General features: G+C 41.6%; 1 long non-coding RNA gene across 3 annotated transcripts in view; it reads left to right on the top strand.

The window, feature by feature from the left end:
• The window catches only part of LOC147033796 (uncharacterized), a 29,284-nt gene extending 25,354 nt beyond the window's left edge, over nt 1–3,930 (top strand). For 2 of the 3 annotated variants that reach the window (XR_015055423.1, XR_015055426.1), the window contains one exon: nt 316–3,930. This is a non-coding gene — a long non-coding RNA (uncharacterized LOC147033796). Of the gene's footprint in view, nt 1–306 lie in introns of all 3 variants that reach the window. The other variant, XR_015055427.1, reaches the window with a different exon arrangement.
• The last annotated feature ends 17,397 nt before the right edge of the window (nt 3,931–21,327 follow it).

Genomic DNA, 21,327 nt, shown 5'->3' with positions numbered 1-21,327 from the left:
CCCCCCTTTAATATACACGTCAGCAAAGTGATGGGTTGTATTTGATCATATAAAATATATTATGACATTGATAAAGTTGTATTTTTCCTTTCCATGTATTATTATGTAATTGTAATATCCACTCACCGCAAAGTAAACATTCAGGAAACAGCTTGTGGATTTTTGTACAGTAAATAATTGATTATTTAATTAATCAACACCATTTACATTCATGTGAATTACAAGAAATTAAGATAAAAGTGACAAATTGGTGAACATGTGAAATTCGTTTTCATTTGTTTGTTCCCTTGTTTGAAATTATATGAGTGGGTTCAGAATGGCACCAAGGAAGCAACTTTCAACAGAACAGTGTGTGAAGATCCAAATTCTGCGAGAATAAGGACACACTTTGAAGAAAATATCAAAAAAGCTGAAGATCCACAAAAGTGTGAGGTACACGTTGCAATGCCTGAAAGAAACTGGGTTGGTGCAAGACAAGGCGAGCAAGACCCAGAAGAACATGCCCAAGGCAAAACGAGCACTTGAGGGTACTCAACGTACATGACAGAAGAAAACCAAGTCAGCAGCTGATAAATTATATCAGCACATGCCTGAACATGAACATCTTGTCCAGCATTATATGCAGCAGCATGATTGCAGCAGGTGTTCATGACAGAGTTGCAGCAAAGAAACCACTGCTGAGACCACAGACTAAGATGAAAAGACTGAAGTTTTCAAGGCAACACCAAGATTGGGTGACTTACCAATGGAATTGGGTTCTCTGGTCTGTGAAATGAAAAATGAAATGGAGTTTGTTTGTACCTTTTAGATCTTCGAGTTTCCAGTTTGTACACTGAAGACCTGCAGAAAACTATGGCATGCAATGTTTACAGTCTACTGTTAAACACAGGGAGACTCTGTTGCTGTGCGTGGTTATAAAAACTTGTTCAAATCAACGGGACGTCAACAAAAGAGCAGAATTAATGAACAAAATTACAAGCAGATACTGAAGCGTCTCCTTGTGGAAATAGTTTAATCAGAAAAAGATTCCTTTTCCAGCAAGATAATGATCAAGAACACACTTCTAATCCAGTAAAACAGAATTTGGAAAACAAAGTTACAGCTGGTGTGCTCCTCGTGTTAGAATGGCTAAGCCCGAGTCCGGTCGGACATGAGTCCCATCAAGGCCACATGAGATTACCTGGAAACGGAGAACAAAACGAGGAACTCAACTCACCCTCCACAACTGTGGAATGTACTACAGGATATTTGGAACAATATTCCTGTAAGAGTCCTTCAGTCTAACACTGGAAGCACGGGTAAAAGAGTGATGGCACTCAAGAAAGAAAGTAATGGCGGACACACAAAGTGTTGACTGATCTATAAAATGACACTGTTCTTGTTATATTCTAAAGAAGTTTGTTTCATGCTCATTTATAAAGGCTGTTAATTTGCAATAATACAGGTTGTTGAAAAAGAGATTGATACAACTTTGACTTCCTGCCATTTTGTTGTTTTGTGTCTTAAACCGTTTTCCTTTTTAGGGTTTGGTGGTGTTATCGTGTTGTTTGTTCCCTGGGATTTCTAGCTCCGTATTTCAACTATGCTATTGACAGTGAAGTAGAAGACAAAAGTGGTGGCTCTGTGGTATGACACCTGCTAGAAAATGTTGTTGTTGATGGCACCGTTCAAGTGGAAATGAGCTTCGTCACTGAACCAGATCATGTTGATCGAGTTTGAGTACCACTCCATCCTGTCACTGAGCCAACTGCACATATCAAGTCTCCTTCTCATGTCATCTTGACTCGGTTCATGCCTAATAGAGATGATGTTTGGGAAAAGCTTCAGTTCCTTCGTGAGGATATGCCAGACTGATGTTGCTTTGATGCCTAGCTCCTGGGAGCACCAGTGGTGGGACTTCTTGGAACTGTCCACTGCAGAATCCTACACGGCGTCGATGCTGGCTCTTGGTTACTGATGCTGCCCTGCCATTGTTGCCCTTGCTCTGGTTGTGCACTGTAACCTTGTTCTCAAAATTTTTCACAATACGTTGAATGGCACAATTTGTGGGTCCATCATGTGTTGAGGTCATATTCCCGGCAGGACCTCCGGCGGGTGTCCACGTTTGATTTATTCTCATGCCATAGAGTCACCACTTTTGTCTTCTGCTTCACTGTCAATGGCATAGTTGAGCTACGGCGCTAGAAATCCCAGGGAACAAATACCACGATAACACCACCAAACCCTAAAAAGGAAAATGGTTTAAGACACAAAACAAAGAAATGGCAGGAAGTCAAAGTTGTGTCAATCTTTTTGAAACAACCTGTTAATACATTTTTTTTGTATACATTGTCTAGGCTCGTATGAGAGCTAACACATGCACAGCAAGAGGGGCATGAGACAACAGGGATGGAAAGGGAAGGACAAAACAATGGGGAACAGAGACATTAGGAGATTTGTGGAAGAGAGAGGGATGGGGCACAGAACATGGAGTATACAAGATGGACATTACAGGGACTTTCAGGAAGGAAAGCAGGGAATTTGAAGGAGGTGGATTTGGGGTGGATTAACGGAGGTAAGAAAAGACCAAGGTTTTGGATGGGAGAAGATAAGAGGTGGTGGTGAACAGCTGTTTTGAAGGGCTGGAGGGAAGGACGGGATTGAAACGGAGCCACCGATCCGGATTTCAGGCTTATTTGCCCTCACCAGAATGCCATACCAATAAATATCCAACCAATGATGACCACATTTGTCATTTATACATCAGACGCACCTCCTAACTGTTATGGTGAGCATCACCCCAGATTATGTCTCGCATGGTAAAACCGCATGATCCGCACAGAACAACCATCCATCTGCCACCCAGACAATTGTTCCTGCTAATACAAACCATTCAACCAGAAGGCACGTGATGTGATTGTCAGGAAAATCGAAACGTGGAGTGTGATGAGCACTTCGCTGATCCCCATTGGACACAATCCGACACCAAATTGTCGCCTCCAACAGAGGCCTCGGCCCGGTGACTCTGTCACCAGGGCTAATGCCTCTGCCTGATGGAAGATCACCAAAGTTATTTTCATGCCAACCGACCACCTTCAGGCACCTATCCCTCTCTACATCACTTCTTCAGTCCCCAACCTACCCCCTCTCTCGATATTCCCCATAAAACTTTGCTTTTGCAATTTCCATTCGGTATTTCTCACAGCATTTCATTCTGGTTTCCCATTTGATGATCCATAGATCAGTCGTTTCACTTTCACTTTTCAACATGTTTCACTTTGGCATGTAACATTCATGTTTCACAATTAAGAAACACCATTGAATGACTCACCATTATTTTAAATGAAGAAGAAGAAGAAGAAGAAGAAGAAGATATAGTCCCACCAGCGAAGTGACTCTGCATTGCCCTGCAATGCCGGCCCCGTTTGTCAGTACTGTTTGATAGGGCATCATATTACTGTTATATGGATAAAATGGAAATGTTGAAAGAAAAATAATGAAATATAGGAAGTGTTTTTTGAATCCAATTGATATAAGAAACAGAACTGAATGAGACTCACCATCTTTATCAGTGAAGAAGATGAAGGTGAAAGAGTTTTTGTTTTAATGCAAATTGAAACCGGCCCATCGATGCACAACTTACTGAACGATATAAAACTGCAGATTGCCGATTTGCCAAGCATTTGATTGATAAAAAATATGGTGAACAGAGTCTTCAAGAGTCTTTGGGGTCTTCTGGGGTCATTGGCGTCTTCCAGGTCTTCTTGGGGGTGTTTGGGGTCTTGGGGGGGTCTTCAGGGTTGTCGGGGTATCTGGGGTCTTAAGAGTCCTCATTGTCTTAGAGGGTCTTCAAAGGTCGAAGTGGTCTCAGCATTCGAAAGAGGGAGGGACGGATGGACGCTGAGACCGACCTCTTTATGTCGATATGTATATGTATATGTGTATATACTTATATATTTATATATATATATATATATATATATATATATATATATATATATATATATATATATACATATATATATATATATTGTTGTAGATTTCCGCCACTCCGGCGCGCGGGCGACCGCCTTTAGCTCAATTGTGGCCGCGCGCGCCCACCGAACATGGCAATCAAGTCGCAGCTTCCGGATCAACGCCGAAACCCAGCTATGGGTGTTTTTAACACACCATAAACCAGCCAACCCTTCTGTCCACGCGCTACAGGGTCGATCGCCGAATTGTCGATGTACCTAATTATTCACGCGGACAGAAATGCCGGGAGTTTTTACCTCGACAGAGCCTGCATGAAAACGAGCCGCTTAAGCAGCTCGTTCCGTTTGCGATTGCCGAGCGGTTTTATATCGCCAAGTCCCGTCGGACCAGATGTACGTTTTATCGGCTTATAATCAGCCAGCTAACATTCCAAACGCATCATGGCAGTCAATGGCAGAAAGTGACACAACGAACAGGTTAACATTCAAAAATGGGGACATTTATTTCAAATGCACATATGCAATGAATGGGGGAATGGGGACAAGACACGAGCAAAATCCTACAGCCGATGTCTATTTATTATGTACATGCACTTAATCAGTTCTACTTCGGGACAAGGCACCACAGACTTTCATGCAAAACCCAAGAAAGAAAGAAAGAAAGAACCGGGCTCATGAGCCTTTATAATTTTCTCGGAGCCGGGATGACCGAAGGGGCTCCGAGAGACTGAGCGGGCTACCTGGCCACCCTCTTGGTGACTCGGTGGGTCCTGCTTCAGCGACCCTCGGCGTCTTTGCCCGGACCCCCTTGCTCCGACTGGCTCCCTTGGTTGTCCGGCCTCCACTGCAGCCTGGTCTAGCCGACGACGAGCTCGAGGTGTGAACGGGCCTCGACTCCGGCCTCCTGGTTGCGCCGGCGAACCTTCCAGTGAACCAACTGCCCAAACTCCGAACTCTCCAGCTCCAACTCAACTTCTCTCTCAACTCCAATTGGCTTCTTGGCGTTCCAGCACGGCTCTTTATCGGGTCCGGGGGGTGCTCGCTCTTTCACCTTCGACCCTTCACCCCTGGCTGGCTCTGCCCCTCTCGCCGTTTTGATCCGATCTTGCCGTCAAACGCGGCCGTGTTTGAGATCATCGTCAGAACGCGGCTGTGATGGAGATCACCGTAAAAACGCAGCCGTGGGTTGTCGTTGTTGTCATTGTCGTTGTTGTTATTGTCGTTGTTGTTATTGTCGTTGTAGTTGTTAAAATAAAAAATAGAGACAATAACGGCTAACTGAAGATGCACAGCCCGGCACACGAATAAATCCCGTTATATATTGGTGGGGAAATCTAACCTGGAACACACACTTATCGACAAAACTGATCTTCGCGGAATCTGAATGGTGATCTGTGAATTTCCACAACCGTAACAATATATATTTATATATATACAGATATACATATACATATATATATATATATATATATACATATATACATATATATATATATATACATATATACATATATATATATATATATATATATATATATATATATATATATATATATATATATATATATATATATATATATATATATATATATATATATATATATATATATATATATATATATATATATATATATATATATATATATATATATATATATATATATATATATATATATATATATATATATATGTATATATATATATATATATATATATATATATATATATATATATATATATATATATATATGCATATATATATATATATATACATATATATGCATATATATATATATATACATATATATATATATATATATATATATATATGCATATATACGTATATATATATATATATATATATACATATATATATATGCATATATATATATATATATATATATATATATATATATATATATATATATATATATATATATATATATATATATATATATATATATATATATATATATATATATATGCATATATATATATATGTATATATATATATGCATATATATATATATATGTATATATATATATGCATATATATATATATATATATATATGTATATATATATATATATATATATATATATATATATGCATATATATATATATATATATATGCATATATATATATATATATATATGCATATATATATATATATATATATATATATATATGCATATATATATATATATATATATATATATATATGCATATATATATATATATATATATATATATATATATATATATATATATATATATATATATATATATATGCATATATATATATATATATATGCATATATATATATATATATATATATATGCATATATATATATATATATGTATATATATATATATATATATGCATATATTGTTGTGGTATACCCAAATTCGCAAACCACCATTAAGGTCCTCAGGTAGAGGTATCTCGGTAAGTATATGTGCAGTTAGGCCCAAACCCTTTGTCTAGTGGGAATACATGTCATTTATGTGTGCTGCGACTCTTCAGGATAGCCGTTTTTCTTTTACTTTATCTTTATTTTGGACCAATCGCCATTGTTACCACCACCAGTCACAACATCAACCACCAACCACAACGCCGCTCTCCACCACAACCGCCACGACCTTCCCCGTCACACCTCGGCAACCGTCGCATCGCCACCGTTCTTGCGCCGCTTGTGGGTACCGGTGTTGGACTCGTGCAGGGCGCGCGCCGAACAGCGTGTACAAAACCACGGATTTTCCACTTCAAAAACGGATCAAAAACGACACACGCCCACTTTTGTTCCGTCCAATCGGTGAGCGAGGGGCGATTTGGCCCCGCCCCCAGGGCGTTGGAGGGCGATCGATATATGCAAATTTATGGATCAAAAAGCATTCACGCCCACTTTTTCTCGGGCCAATGGGGAGCGAGGTGAAAGGTCGAAGGGAGGGGGTCAAAGATGAGAGAGCGAAGCCACGGGGCTTATATAAGCGACCGTGTTCGTCAGTCGAGGGGATAAGAGTTAAGACTTCGCGGGCGGTGGAGTTGGGAAGAAGAAGCCAGAAGGAGTTGGTCGTCATCGTGTGCGTTGGAGTCGGAGCAAAAGGGGACGGAGCTGTGGAGAGGCGGCGAGGGCAGACGAGGGGGTGCCCGCGTCGCCGTGCGCAGGGAGCTGCACACCAGGGAGGGGGCCGACGGCGCAACCTTGGCCGAGGTGGAGATCGCTCGTCGGCGGGGACTCGAGGCAGAGTGGAAATCCCCAGACCCCGAGCATCAGCAACCCCCTCCTGTTTCCCCCCGCGCTGAGATAGTGCGACCAAGGGGGCCCCCTTTCCCACCCCCTACCAGACACTGCCCGCGAGGCCCGCGGAGTTGGAGGCACCATCGCCGCCTCCGCGTCTCATCACCAGACGGGGTAGGCCCGACCCGGTCTCGGCCTCAGGCCCACCTCATCTTTGAGGGTGTTCTTTTTCTTGGTTTTGGGTATGTGTTGTCGGCGCCGTCTGTGAAGTAAAATTGTATAAGTGTTGCCGTGTGTTCGCGTAATCGGTATTAGATCTGCATTGTCGCATTTGCTTTTTGTGTAAAATTGCATTGTGTTTCTCTTCTTTTATATGTGCTTTTGGTGGAATTGAATATGTGTGCTTTCCGTTCGTCGCAAATAAATGTGCTTTGTGTTGAACTGTTTCCCGCTTCGCTTCGTCATTTCCTTCATTGAATCCTCATCTTGCTTCACGTAAAGGGTTGTTAGTGGGCTGAATACGCCCGATAATTAATCGAACCGTTTGAGGCCGACGATAACACCGCTCGGTTATCCCGATAGTACGGAACGGGTCGCTTAAGTGGCCCGTGTCCGAAGTCGACCTGCGGAGAGGTGCGATCGCCCGGTCTACCCTCCGTGTGGGTACTTAGGTAGGTCGAATTTGGCGAGCAACCCTATCCCACGCGGGGGCTGATTGGCTCGATCGCGGTGAGACCGAAAGGTCCACCCGTGACTGGTTCCCGGCGTTAGTCCGAGAGGGTCACGACTGGATTGTCCGTCCGGTGGGCGACGTGCCGCGATTCGAGTTACGTGGCCGTCAGCATGCCGGCGGGCGCGAATCCGCAACAATATATATTGTTGTGGCCATGGGTACTGAGTGTATTATGTGGGGGTTAATCCTCATTGGAAGAACCGGTCCTGGGACCACCGCTCACAATTAACTTCGTGGTACGGTGGGTAGCTTTACAACCACAAACGCCAATCAGTTAACCATGAGTTCCAGTGTCCACCGTTTAATTTTCAATTTAACTTGAGGTCACGTGGCTTCCTGAACGGGGAGCGCGCCCTCGGCGATGCAACAATCTTATCTCGATGTGATCTTAAGTAGGGCGGCCGAGCGTTTTCCGCTGGTGTATGATGACTATGACAAGTTAATTAGTTTGGTAATTACCTCCCAGTCTATGCAGGCTCAGACAATGCTGGATCAATGGAAGGAAAGGACAAGCACGGGCAGGTTGAAACGTCAACAAGGAATTTATGAATAAGGAAAAAAAAAACTCAAGAACTTTTTATTTCTTGTGGTGAAAATAGTTGAATTCAAATCAATCAAAATAATCTCAAGCAAATGAAGAATTAATCAGGCATTGAAAGAAAATGAGAAAAAGAGCAGATGCTTATCACTATGCCTTACTTAACAATTAAACATGAGCAAGGGTACCCAGCAGATAATTTGGGGAGAAAGAAATCTGGTCTCTGCTTACCAAGGCAGAAGTCACCGTGCATCAAATAAAATATCCCAAAATGTGTGAGCGTGCCTTGGTCTGCTGCCAGAGCCCTGCCTCGCCGTGCACCCACTGGAAAACAGGCTCGAACACCATCGATGTCATGTCGTCACCCCCAGGAGCCAGGGACGCCGATAATCAGGGACGAGATGAACCAGCAGAAACGGTCCAACTGTCAGGAGCAACTGTCAGGAATTGTCACCAACTCAACAACTGTCACCGACTCACCAACTGTCAGGAATTGTCGCCAACTGGCTGGAAAGTGGTCCTCCCGTCCTTTTTATAGGTGACCAGTGTGGTTGGAGCCTCAAGCAGACTTCAGCCAAATCCACCTTGCCTATTGGCGCATCGTTGCACGTCACTTCCAACCGTCAATCTCACGATCATTCCTTCCTTGTTCAGCCCGACACGAACAAGAACCACCCAGCAGCCATAGAGCTGCCAAATGGGGCGTCAAACGTCAATGGAAAAAGGTGGACGTCAATGTCGGTGAAAGAAAGGTGGGTATCGAACGTTAATGAAAGAGAGGTGGGTGAGGTAAATGATCCACAGCCGTATTTGACCGTCAGAATAACTGTTTAGGAAAAGCCTGTGGTGTGCTTAATCAAATGTCCTGTAAGTCCAAAATGTAAATAAATCGTCCACCTCCAAGCCATTGTGTCCCGATGGAAAGGGGGTAGAACCTCCGTTGGGCTAACGGCTTTCTCTTGCATGCATGAACTTGTGGTAAAGAGAAAAAGGCCATCCCATAATAAAGGGAATCTGTTCTATACCCCTTCTCCAACGCATCAAAGTTAGAATCCCATCAGACATGGGGATTGGTCTATCCTGGACATGCATTTATGGAAATAACTGTCTGAGGACCTGAATGGTGTATGCATTAGTCGGATCCGATTCTGAAATCCTAAATATATATATATATATATATATATATATATATATATATATATATATATATATATATATATATATATATATATATATATTTCTTCAAATATGGAATTTCAGCAAAAAATTAACAAAATGCAATTCAAAGATATAACAATCCAAAGAGAACACAAAATGTTAACCAACGCTTTTCACTGCTCCAACCAACATGGAGGACTCCAAACACGAGGCTGATGGAGGTTTAAAAAAATGTATTTATATGTATAAATGTTAAAGTGATGGGTCGATAATGAAAACACCTCCCATAAAAAGTTAAATAAAGCGATGTTGTGCAATTTCATTTTCAGACGACATTTTCAGCTGGTGAGGCACCACCTGAGAGACCGCCCGCCATCAGGAAACTCGGGAGATGTGAGATGTGTGCGTTGTTTTTTTTTTTTATTCTACTTATCGATGTCGAAATTATTGGTCGTATCATGGAAGAACAAAAAGGGGAACGTCGTGGAAAATAAAATTTCACATTTTCAGTGAGCCATCCACCGCATGATTCACCGCAGAACAACACGTGGCCAAAAACGCATACGAGTGCCCTTAAACTTTCTTAAAGTTGATCAACATACAGTATTCAGTGACAGTGTCAATATTGTGGACTGCTTGCCAAGTGGCTTAAGCACTCCAACAAAACAGTTCATTAGACACGGCTCGCTTGGCACGCGATATAACAATCTCCGAATCGTCATATTAAATATATACCTCCCGGACTCTGGAGACACCCGAATTGGACAAATTAACACTTTTTTTAGGAGTCGGAACTTCTTGTAAGTTTGATTGTGGAGCTTAAATTTTGTAATTCTGCTTAGTTTAAGAGATTCTCGAGGTTATGGAATGTGCGAAAATGAAATAAAGCCACGAACGCTGCCGTCTCTGGGCTTTTATAAGCATTGGAATATACCCAGCGATTTGTCGCTATGATGAACAGGCATTCGATAATATGAATCAGGAAAGTGGAAAATTAAAAAAAACTTTATCGTTAATAAATCGTTGCGGCCTGTTCAAAGTCAAGGCATGGTTGAACGGACCAGAAAACGTGGTGGCTTCAGACCCCAGAAAAGTTACCTAAAGGCGCTGTCACACCTTGACGATTTTGCCAGCAATGGCAATGTATAAAAATGTATGTAAAACGTTCGCGTACGCTGAAATTTTGATTTTTTTTTAAAGTTTTGGTCGTATTCATAACGTGTTGGTCGTATGAATAACATATTAGTAACGGGCACAGAACGTTTCGTTGTCTTATAGATAACTTATACCAACAAATGCTTAGCCTGTTGTCGGCGTTCACAACCTATGCTCAACGATAGTCTAACTTAGGCGTAGCGCGCTGCACGTATCGCCGACGAACGTGGCATAGCCTGTTAAAAACCTGCTGCGCGCCGATTTAAATCATAACCGACTGAGAATTGGAAGTGTCAACCACGCAGGCACACCTTGACGATTTAGCCAGCGGATGCCGACATGAAAAATTTGTCAAAAACGCTGGCACACGTCGAATACGGTATGGGTAAGTTGTGTATTCGTTAAGAGCATGCTGAAAAACGATGAAGTACGCTGTCGTATTTCGTGGTACGTCTAGTACGTCGTGAAATTTCAAGCATGCTGAAATTTTTACGACGTACTTGCCTTCTTGCTCACACGTTCCACTACGCTGGGAATAAGTTTTAGGCACGATATGCAATCGTTGACACACGTCAACACAAGTTTCTTGTAAGTTACTCATAAGTCGAAACACGTCGAGGTAATGTTGAGCATACCCGAAACCTATTTTCTCCGTCAAGGCACATTTTCTTTTTTTTCTCCTTGGCATGTGAAGGCACGTGACGAAATATCTGAAGTTGTGTTTTTTTTTTTTTTTTTTTTTTTTTTTTTTTAGTCCATCACGAATTTTAAAATATATTCGGACATTTGTTTTTAAGTTTCGACGTCGACGTGACAATATCCTCAAACAGAAAATATTCACAGAGGAGGAACTAAGAATAAGACATGAGCAAACTGAAGAGGCAATCGGACGTGACGTAACGGCACATGACGAAATATCGGAAGTTATTGTTCTTTTTATTTTTTTTTAAGCGCTGCCAATACGCCATGATACGGTAGCTGCAAATTAGAAACACGTTCAGTAAGTTCTTTGGTCGTCCGGAAGACGTCAATCAAATACGTCAATATGCGTTGGAGGTACGTTACACATTGGTTCAAAGCACGTTGCTCAGAGGTTAGAAATAAGTTTTGGGTACGCTAATCATTACCTCGACGTGTTTCGACTTATGAGTAACTGACAAGTAGCGTGCCTCGACGTGTGTCAACGATCGCATAACATGCCTCGACGTGTGTGCAACTATCATGTAACGTGCCTATAAAACGTTACTCATAGGTTATAAATAAGTTTCGGGTACGCTAATCATTACCTCGACGTGTTTCGACTTATGAGTAACTTACAAGTAACGTGTGTCGACGTGTGTCAACGATCGCATAACGTGCCTACAACTTATGGCCAGCGTAGCTGAACGTGTGAGTCATTCGCTGGCATACGTCGTAAAATTTCAAGCATGCTAAAATTTGAGGACAACCGCAAAGTACAACGATGAAAGCCAGCGTACTACGACGTATGGCAGTGTTTTTCAGCGTGCTCTTAAAGGCCCGGTCACACCTTGACGTTTTAGCCAACGTATGCCGATTTTTGAATTTTTTTTCTAAAACGCTGGCACACGTTGAATACGTTATGGGTAAGTTTTGATAACATTGAGAGCACGCTGAAAAACACTGCCATACGTCGTTGTACGTTGGCTTTAAACGTTGTACTTTTTGGTTGTCCTCAAATTTTTTCATGCTTGAAATTTCACGACGTATGCCGGCGTATGACTCACACGTTCCGCTACGCTGGCCACAAGTTGTATGCACGGTCTGCGATCGTTGACAGACGTCAACACATGCTACTTGTAAGTTAATCATAAGTTGAGACACGCCGAGGTAATGCTTAGCCTACCCGAAACTTATTTCTAACCTATGATTAACGTGTTGTTGGCACGTTACGCGATCGTTGCCACACATCGACAGACGTTACTTTTAAGTTACTCATAGGCTGAAAGACGTCGGTATAATTGATCGTCCTTGCGTCAGCGTCCACGGCCAGGACACTTATTTGCAGCATTCTTCAAACTTTTCTTCGGCATGACGAGGATGTTCACACTTCGATGTCTAGCTTGGCTATGATTCCAATTGTCCATCGGCAGCGTCTATTTAAAATAGTCGAGTTTGAGCGTTTTAACACGTTCAGAAGAAACGCTTCAAATTTCCAAACCCCAGCGTCAAAAAACGAAAGGAGAGTGACAGCAATTTAAATCGTTCATTGTAAACAATGAAAATAGCTGAGTGGTACCGTTTAAAAGTCGTTGAGTGTAAAAAAAAAATCCAATTGTTGAGCGCAAGCGTCTACTTTCAATAGTGGAGATGCAGCCATTTAAATCGTTGAGTGGCAGCCTATGAATAGCAAACCCCATGTCACCGGCAAAGATAAACTGCCGCACGATATGGATAAGTTTGGCTATCGTTGGGCATAGTTTGTGAACGCCGGCTTCACGATAATTATTCGTTGGTATATCGTGTCTATAAGTAATCAAAGCGCTCTATGCACATTGTTAGTTCATTGTGAATTTGTCCAACCCGTTATGAATAGACCTAAATCGTAAAAACAAGCTATAGCTCATTGTTGAAAAAGCCCCATAAAAAATTAGCCACGAAGAACTTCGAACAATGGTGAAAAGATGTCTCCTACCCGTGGACACGCGGACGCAAGGACGATCCATCATAACCCACACCCTCCCCCTCCCCCTCACACTCACCTACTTCTGCCAACATGAACAAACTACTACTAATACTAATACTAATACTGATACTGATACTGATACTGTTACTACTGACATGGACATCGACTCAAAAAGGAACTCGAAAACACTGTTGGGTTCCCCTTTTATGAACACCATTTTTATATACCAATTCCCAAAACCGCTGGGAACACGTCTTTATATGGCAGTTGTAAGCTAGAAACACGTTAATTTATTTTTTTTTTGTCGACCGGAAGACGTCATTGGAATACGTCTACATACGTCGATGTGTGTTGGGACTACGTACAGAATTGGTTCAAAGCACGTCAAACATAAGTTAGAAATAAGTTTCGCGTAAAAAAGACATTACCGCGACGTGTTTCGACTTATGAGTAGCTTATAAGTAGCCTTTGTGGACGTGTGTAAGCGTCCACATATCGTGTGTAAAACTTATCCCCATCGCATGCGGAATGTGTGTCATACGCCGAGTACGTCGTAAAATTTTGAACATGTTTAAAATTTCTTGACGTACTCTACTTACTACGACGTATGATAGCGTACTTTAGCGTTCTACTCTCGTATACCAAACTTACTCATACCGTATTTGACATGCCCCAACGTTTTAGACACATTTTTCTTAGGTCGGCATACGCTGGCAAGATCGCCAAGGTGTGACCGCGATGTTGACACTTCCATTTCTACGGCAGTTACAATTCGAATCGTTGTGCATCAGCCTTTTAATAGGCTACGTCATGACATCGTCGGCGATGCGTGCAACGCGCTATGCCTAAGTTAGACTATCGTTGGGCATCGGTTGTGTAGGCCGACAACAGGTTCAGCATTCGTTGGTATAAGTTATCTATAACACAACGAAACGTTCTGTGTCTGTTACCAATGCGTTATACATAAGACCAAGTCGCTATGAATACGTCCGAATCTTTAAAAAAAAAACATCAAAAGTTCAACGTAAGCCAGCGTTTTATATACATTTTAATACGTTGCCATCGCTGGCTAAAATGTCAAGGTGTGACCGGGCCTTAACATATACAAAACTTACCCATAACGTATTCGACGTGTGCCAGCGTTTTTGACAAATTGTTCATGTCTGCATACGCTTGCTAAATCGTCAAGGTGTGACAGCGCCTTAAGAAATGCCTTGAGATCCCAATGAGCGAAGTGGCCTACAAAGCTCCTGATGAAGGGTATAATTAAATAAGTTCGTTAATTATCTTCAAAATGGGTGTTTTAAATAACTTAAACACCCAATTTTAACTCTTGCACTTGTTTCAAGTTTTCTTCGTCTGCATGCAAAGTTTCAGGCCGCTTGGTTTCGTGGTTTTGGAGTTGTGGAGGAGACGCACTGACACACACATTGCCTTTTATTTGTGTCGATAATGATATTTAATAAAGTTTATGTTTGCCATTTTTATTTGGCTTACATGACACACCAATTGGTATTCAAAAATATTAAGTTTTAGAGAATGAAATTGGGGTCTCAAGATATCTGGACCACTCTGTTTATTATTTTATTATTTTTCCATTTTTACGTGGTGGGCGAGGGGTTGCCCTGCACCTGCCAAATATCACAATACACAAAGCGGGAATGTTTCCCACGCGGAATTCCGTGCTGCCCTCATATCGAGGGTGCAGCTCCGTTAACTCTCGCTTGCTTTGAGCCGAGCCGTGTTGGGGAGGCGTGGGATGATTTAAATGGGCAACCCTGGCCAGTGACAAGAGGAAGAATTTAGCCGCTTTATAATTGCTTCGTGACAAATTCAGCCCATTGGTCCCCTTGTTATCGCTATTGTGGAATTCTCATGATCGGGGAATTTAGTGTTTTTTTTTCTTTTTCTTGAACGCTTTGCATGGACATTTAATTAGAATAATTTGGCCACAATGACTAACCGTTGTTGAAATGCCATTGTCGTGGGGGCGAAACGAACCAAACTTTTGACATGATATGAAGTAGTGTGTTTTGTCCATCGCAAGCAAACCTTGAAATCATGTGGTTTAAGCCCAACTAGCAACTCAAATTGTTTTTTTGGATTGCTATCAAAACAAATCCTTGTCACTGTGGGAGAATTGGAAAATAAAACTTGCATCTGTTGAGATTTTATTTTTTCACACGCAGGGTGATTCATCAATGTGTGTGCTGTCCCTCGGATGGATGTTTAACAGGGCGTCCCATCTCCCGGTATTAGTTTGTGGACGTCAAAGATCCCACGGTGTCCTTCAGGAAGAGTCGGCGAGCTGTCGCCGGTACCCTGAACAAATTATAATTGACTGCTCTCACCTACTGCTCTAACTGCATCAGCAACACAGCTGTGCCCTCAGTTGATGATGCGTCCCCGCAGCCTTGTGCTGCATACGAGTGAAGAATTTGTAGGTCAAATTAGTTTCACTCTGTTCTGTTTCAACAATAATCCAGGTCATGCTAAGTGGCTCTTTCTTACCAAAGTTACACTTTCAGAAATAAAATATATGCCGGAGGGTCGGTTATTTTCACAAACCACACACCAGCGAATGGAGTGTGATTCAGCAAGGTTCCTTACTCTTATCCGATCGTCGTCCATTACTCTGGTGCTCACTTTATTGACCGTTGCGAGTCGGACCCCCAGATGGCTGAGCACACTTCTTTTTCTTGACCGGGGCCTGTTATTTCATCCTACTTGGAGGCTATCAAATTATTGAATTCGCAAATATGGTGCAAAGTGTCTCCCCCTCTTCCCGTCCTACCCACTGCTTACATAGTAAGTGTATGTTATGTTACCACTACAATGTGTTTTTTAATCGGGGCAGCACGTTTGACTGTACTGGATGTCAGCAATGAATTTCAAGAAATTTAACCCCCTCCTCAACAATAATATGTTCAGTTTTTTTTTTTTATTGTTTCTCGAGAATACTTTAAACACATTAATCTTGATTTTGATTTTGGAGCAAATGTCACAAGTATGCCTGGTGTTAGCTTAATGGTTCGGGTGGTGGGCTTGAGATCCGAGGATCCTGAGTTCAAATCCCACTCGGCTGTTGAATTAATACCAGGTGGGGTTAACTCGACCTGTCATCCTTGCGAGGTCGGCAAAATGATGCCAGCTTGCTGGTATCCTGTGTCGGAGTGACGACCCATCCAGGATTGTGTCCAATAGCCAAGGAGACTGCTTCGGCAGCACCAATGCTCTGCACAGAGTATGGTCTCGATGGATGGATGGATGGATGGATGGATGTCACAATTGGAAGTGTTTCTGCATAAAGGTCATTCTGCTGTTTAGTCACGGGACGATATATCAGATAAACAGGTGGATTCGAGTTTTTCATTGCATTGTGATTTGCTTTTGTCCCGTTGTATGTAAATGTATAAAATACATTTCATTCTTCCATATAATAACTAAATATGACTTTTCTTAGTAAATTTTTACATTGGATTTTAAAACGTCTCAGGATGATGAAAAACACTGTGCTGCTTCAGTAAGAATTGTTTGTGAATAAATTTTATAAAAAGTGTCAAGTGCAAGAAAAATGTCACGGGAAAAATTGTTGCTCGTTTCCACTGATGTGCTGTACGTCCTCTGTCTTTCGGTCATTCCTTGAAAAGCCAGAACTACTCAGTCTACAAGGCTTTGTTCTGTCGGTCAATGGAGCACTGCACTCCTCAATGGGCTGCGGTGCAACCTTCACGCATCTCACCCACCACGGTGCCATCAAAAGTCTCAACATTATTGGTATATCCTGCATTGAGGCCAAAAAAAGGCCCATCGATCTTACATTGCAGAAAAATTGGTGGCCTCTGTTCTTTATTGCTTGTCCTCTGGTCAAGCTCCCTCTGCTCTCTCAGCCCTCCGACCCTCCCCGGCTCCTTCCTGCCACACGAGTTCTTCCAGGAACTCCTTTCCAGTTAACCTTTAAAAATTGTGTCTCACTGCACACCTCAACTCTTTTGTTTCTCTTTTCTCTTGTTTGTTGGACTCACATTCTTCCCTCCACAGCTTCAAGCATGTGGTTCACCACCATGTCATGACACCCTCCCGCCCCCCCATTTCTACCTGAGATATTTTCTACCGCCATTAGCTCTTGCTGTCCTGACTTTCTTACTTGCAGGTCACTGTGTTTCCTCCCTCACCTCTTTTATTGTTCTCTCATTCCATTCCTTGTATTCAATTGTGGCTCATTGTCATCACATTGCCTTTTTTTAACCTTTGTCAACTTCACCTAACTTGAATTTAAGTTTTGGATACAATTTTTTTTTTTGCCAACTATTTAAAATTAAATAATTGTTCCCTTTTTGAGGCAATGTTTTATGGCTGGATGTCCTTTCTGACGCCAGCCATTTTAGTCACCTCTTACGACACACAGGGATACAGTGTACCTATTCCAAACCAGGAACAGCTCGGGAACTGAGTGGCATGCTGACGAGGAGGGGATTGTCGTTGAAGTTTAAGAGAAAGGTATATGCTACATGTGTGAGAAGTGCTATGATTTATGGGAGCGAGACATGGTAATGAATGTAGAGCAGCAACGAAGGCTAGGAAGGGTGGGAATGCGAATGGTTCAGTGGATATGCGGAGTATCGTTGAGAGAGAGGAAGACAAATGATGAATTGCGAAAGATGATGGGAATAGAGCCTGTGATGGATGTTGTGAAGAGAAACAGGTTGAGATGGTTGGGTCATGCGTTGAGGAAGGATGAAAGTGACTGGGTGAGAAGAGTGATGGAAATTAATGTCAAAGGAAGTAAAGGACGGGGAAGACCGAGAAAGACTTGGCTAAAGGTGGTGGAAGAAGAAATGCGGATATTAGGGGGTTAATAAGGGGAGATACAGAAAATAGGACAAAGTGGAGAAGATTGTGGTGGCACCCACAAGGCTAACCCCCGCTCTAGCAGGGAAAATGGCCTTAAAAATGCCTGTTTTGTGTTGTTTTATTTAAAATGAATTTTTTTTTTTTGCATTTCTACATGTTTTAAGTCATTTCCAACCCCCCCCCCCAACAAAAAAAAATTGTAAGAGAAAAAATTGTTTTTTTGCATTTCTACATGTTTTAAGTGATTTCCAACCCCCCCCCCAAAAAAAAATTACCCCCCAAAAAGAATTTAGAGAAAATTTTTTTTTGCATTTCTACATGTTTTAAGTGATTTCCAACCCCCCCCCCCGCCCAAAAAAAAAAATGATAGAGAAAAAAAATTTTGCAACTTTTTTTTTCAACAAAATTTCGATTTCTTTTTTTTGCATTTCTACATGTTTTAAGTGATTTCCAACCCCCCCCGCCCCCACCAAAAGAAATGTTGGAGAAAAGAACTATAACTCTGTCAGCACTGTTGACATTATATTTAATGAATAAGATATAAGGTTCACTTGAGTGACCCAGCAGTATTGGCGGCGGAGGTTTTGCACTCTCCCGAGTGCTCCCCCTCTAGTATGTCACTGTAGAATTAACTGTCCTGTGCTGCTGTGGTCTTGTGCTGCTGTCAAAAGTTATTTGATCCATATATTCAGGTCGTGCAAAGTCTAAAAGCTAAATTTATTGCATTTATTTATTATTTTTTTTTTTGCTATTCTGAAAGCAGAGGATATTCAGGATTCGGCTAGGCAAATAAAACTTTCAAACGGTTTTTGAAATCCCAAAAGAATAAACCGGGTTAACGTTTAATTCGCTCGAGGGATGAAAGCGAACCGTCCATTGTGCAACCCGTTCCCCGCTGCTGTCATATCCTGATGTACCGTACACGTGAAGTTAATTCTTAATTGCCCGTAACAAGCTTTCCTCGAATTCGCAGGTTGTCTTCAAATGTATTTTATTTCTTATTATTTTTGCTATAAATGTTTTGTAATAACATTTTTTTTGGTAATGAATGTCAATCTTGGGAATCTTTTCCCCAAGTAAAATGGCTTCCAGTACTCCTCTGTATTTATCTGCAGATAAAAGATTTGATTCAATTGCTTTTCGTGTGTTTTTTATTTTATTTGGGGGTACAACAACCAAAGACGAAATAAATAAAATCATTATCTCTACCTTGCAGTTGTATTTATTGGTGAAAGGAAAATGATAAAATGTTTGTTTCCAATAACAGAGTAGACAATGCAGTTCTATTAAAGTTGGTAAATTGGGAAGAAATTTTTTTTTAACATTTTATGGAAAATGTAAGAGAATTAGACTTAACTTTTTCTTGTACATTTTACAGTGTTGGAAATTATTCTGCAAACTTTGATTTTAAAACAAGAATGACCGCACTGTGGTCACAACCTGCAACAAATTCTGGTAACGGGCCAATTGAGAAATGTGCATTTAAAGCACTCTCAAAAGATGAACAGCACGATTGGGAAAAACATTTTATGTGCCATTAAAAGATTAACTCGACACCTCTCATCCATGTCCCCCTCCGCCATGGTTATTTCAGAACGAGCCGATTCATCACACGGTCACTGATTGTTTAATGTCGCACAGTTACGGATTGTTTCACTTCGGGGTGTCCAAACCTTTTTCAATGAGGGCCAGACGGAGAAAAACGATGAACATTGTGGGTCACAGGCTACCTATAATAATAAAAAATAAGTCGTAATGATAAATAAAAGTGTGCTCAGACATGTGACGCACAGGAGCCAATATCATTTGCATCGCATTTAAATTAGGCAAATAGTATTGTCACCCTTTAAAATGTGAATTTGAAGTTATTTTACACACCAGTGACACTTCTAATGAGAAAAGTGATGTTGTGCTCTGGGCTGGAGAATCACTGTAACGTCAGTTGTGAAGTTTGTTGATGTGATTCGCCGGATATCGCAAAAATGACTGTCTGTTATCTTTCATCTCAAACGGCTCTTGTTTAGTGTCATTCGAGAAAATGTTTGCTCACAAATGTATGTGGAGCCCAACAAACTCGGCATTCTTTTTGCGTGTCACCTTGTCTGTGGAAATCGGGACTTTTCCAATTTCCTGGAGAATTCTGGCAGTGGGAGTTGCTGGTGATGACTGCGGAGCATGTCATCACACTGCATCTTGATGATTTGCAAATGTATGTCCTCTGGTGCTTCATTCAAGTTAATGGAGAAGGGACATGAGAACATGTTAATGTCCTGATATTTGCTCCTTATTGTTGGCTGACAATTCCTCAATTCGTCGGGCGACTGTGTTTCTTGCAAGACAAACATTGCAAAAGTCTTGTTTCTTTTCTGGGCACACAATGTCCACAATTTTTGTGATACATTCATTAATAAAATCACCCTCGGCAAAGGGTTTTCCATTCCCCGCTATAAGCATAGCCACCTCATAGCTCGTCGTATTAGCTTTCTCCTGAGTTTGAATAGCACGAAAAAAAAAGTTTTGTTGTGAGAATAGGCGTGCTGCCAACTGTTTTACTTTCTATTCTCTCTCACTCTCTCTCTGGTCCTGCATACACCTTAAAAAGACACTTCAAATTTTGTTTCATAATGCCTCTTAATATTAAATTATTTCATTAACGCTCCCGATTACTGGCAAATTAAGCACACACACACACACACACACACACACACACACACACACACACACACACACACACACACACACACACACACACACACACACACACACACACACTTGCCTCGGTACTCTGTGAAAAAGTATTCACTTTGCCAGCGTGGCTGAAATCTCTTGCATTCATGATTCACCTTTCGTGTCTTTGTGGCCATCCATCCATCCATTTGGACCATACTCTGTGCAGAGCGTTGGTGCTGCTTCAGCACAAATCGGCACAATCCTGGACGGGTCGCCACTCCGACACAGGATACCAGCAAGCTGGCACTCATTTTGCCGACCTCGCAAGGATGACAGGTCGAGTTAACCCCACCTGGTATTAATTCAACAGCCGAGGGG

This window comes from Eptatretus burgeri, chromosome 1 (genome assembly GCF_056783735.1).
Source record: "Eptatretus burgeri isolate ZD-2024b chromosome 1, Ebu_testis_v1, whole genome shotgun sequence".
NCBI classification, from domain to species: Eukaryota; Metazoa; Chordata; class Myxini; order Myxiniformes; family Myxinidae; genus Eptatretus; species Eptatretus burgeri.
This window is presented reverse-complemented; position numbering and strand designations above follow the sequence as displayed.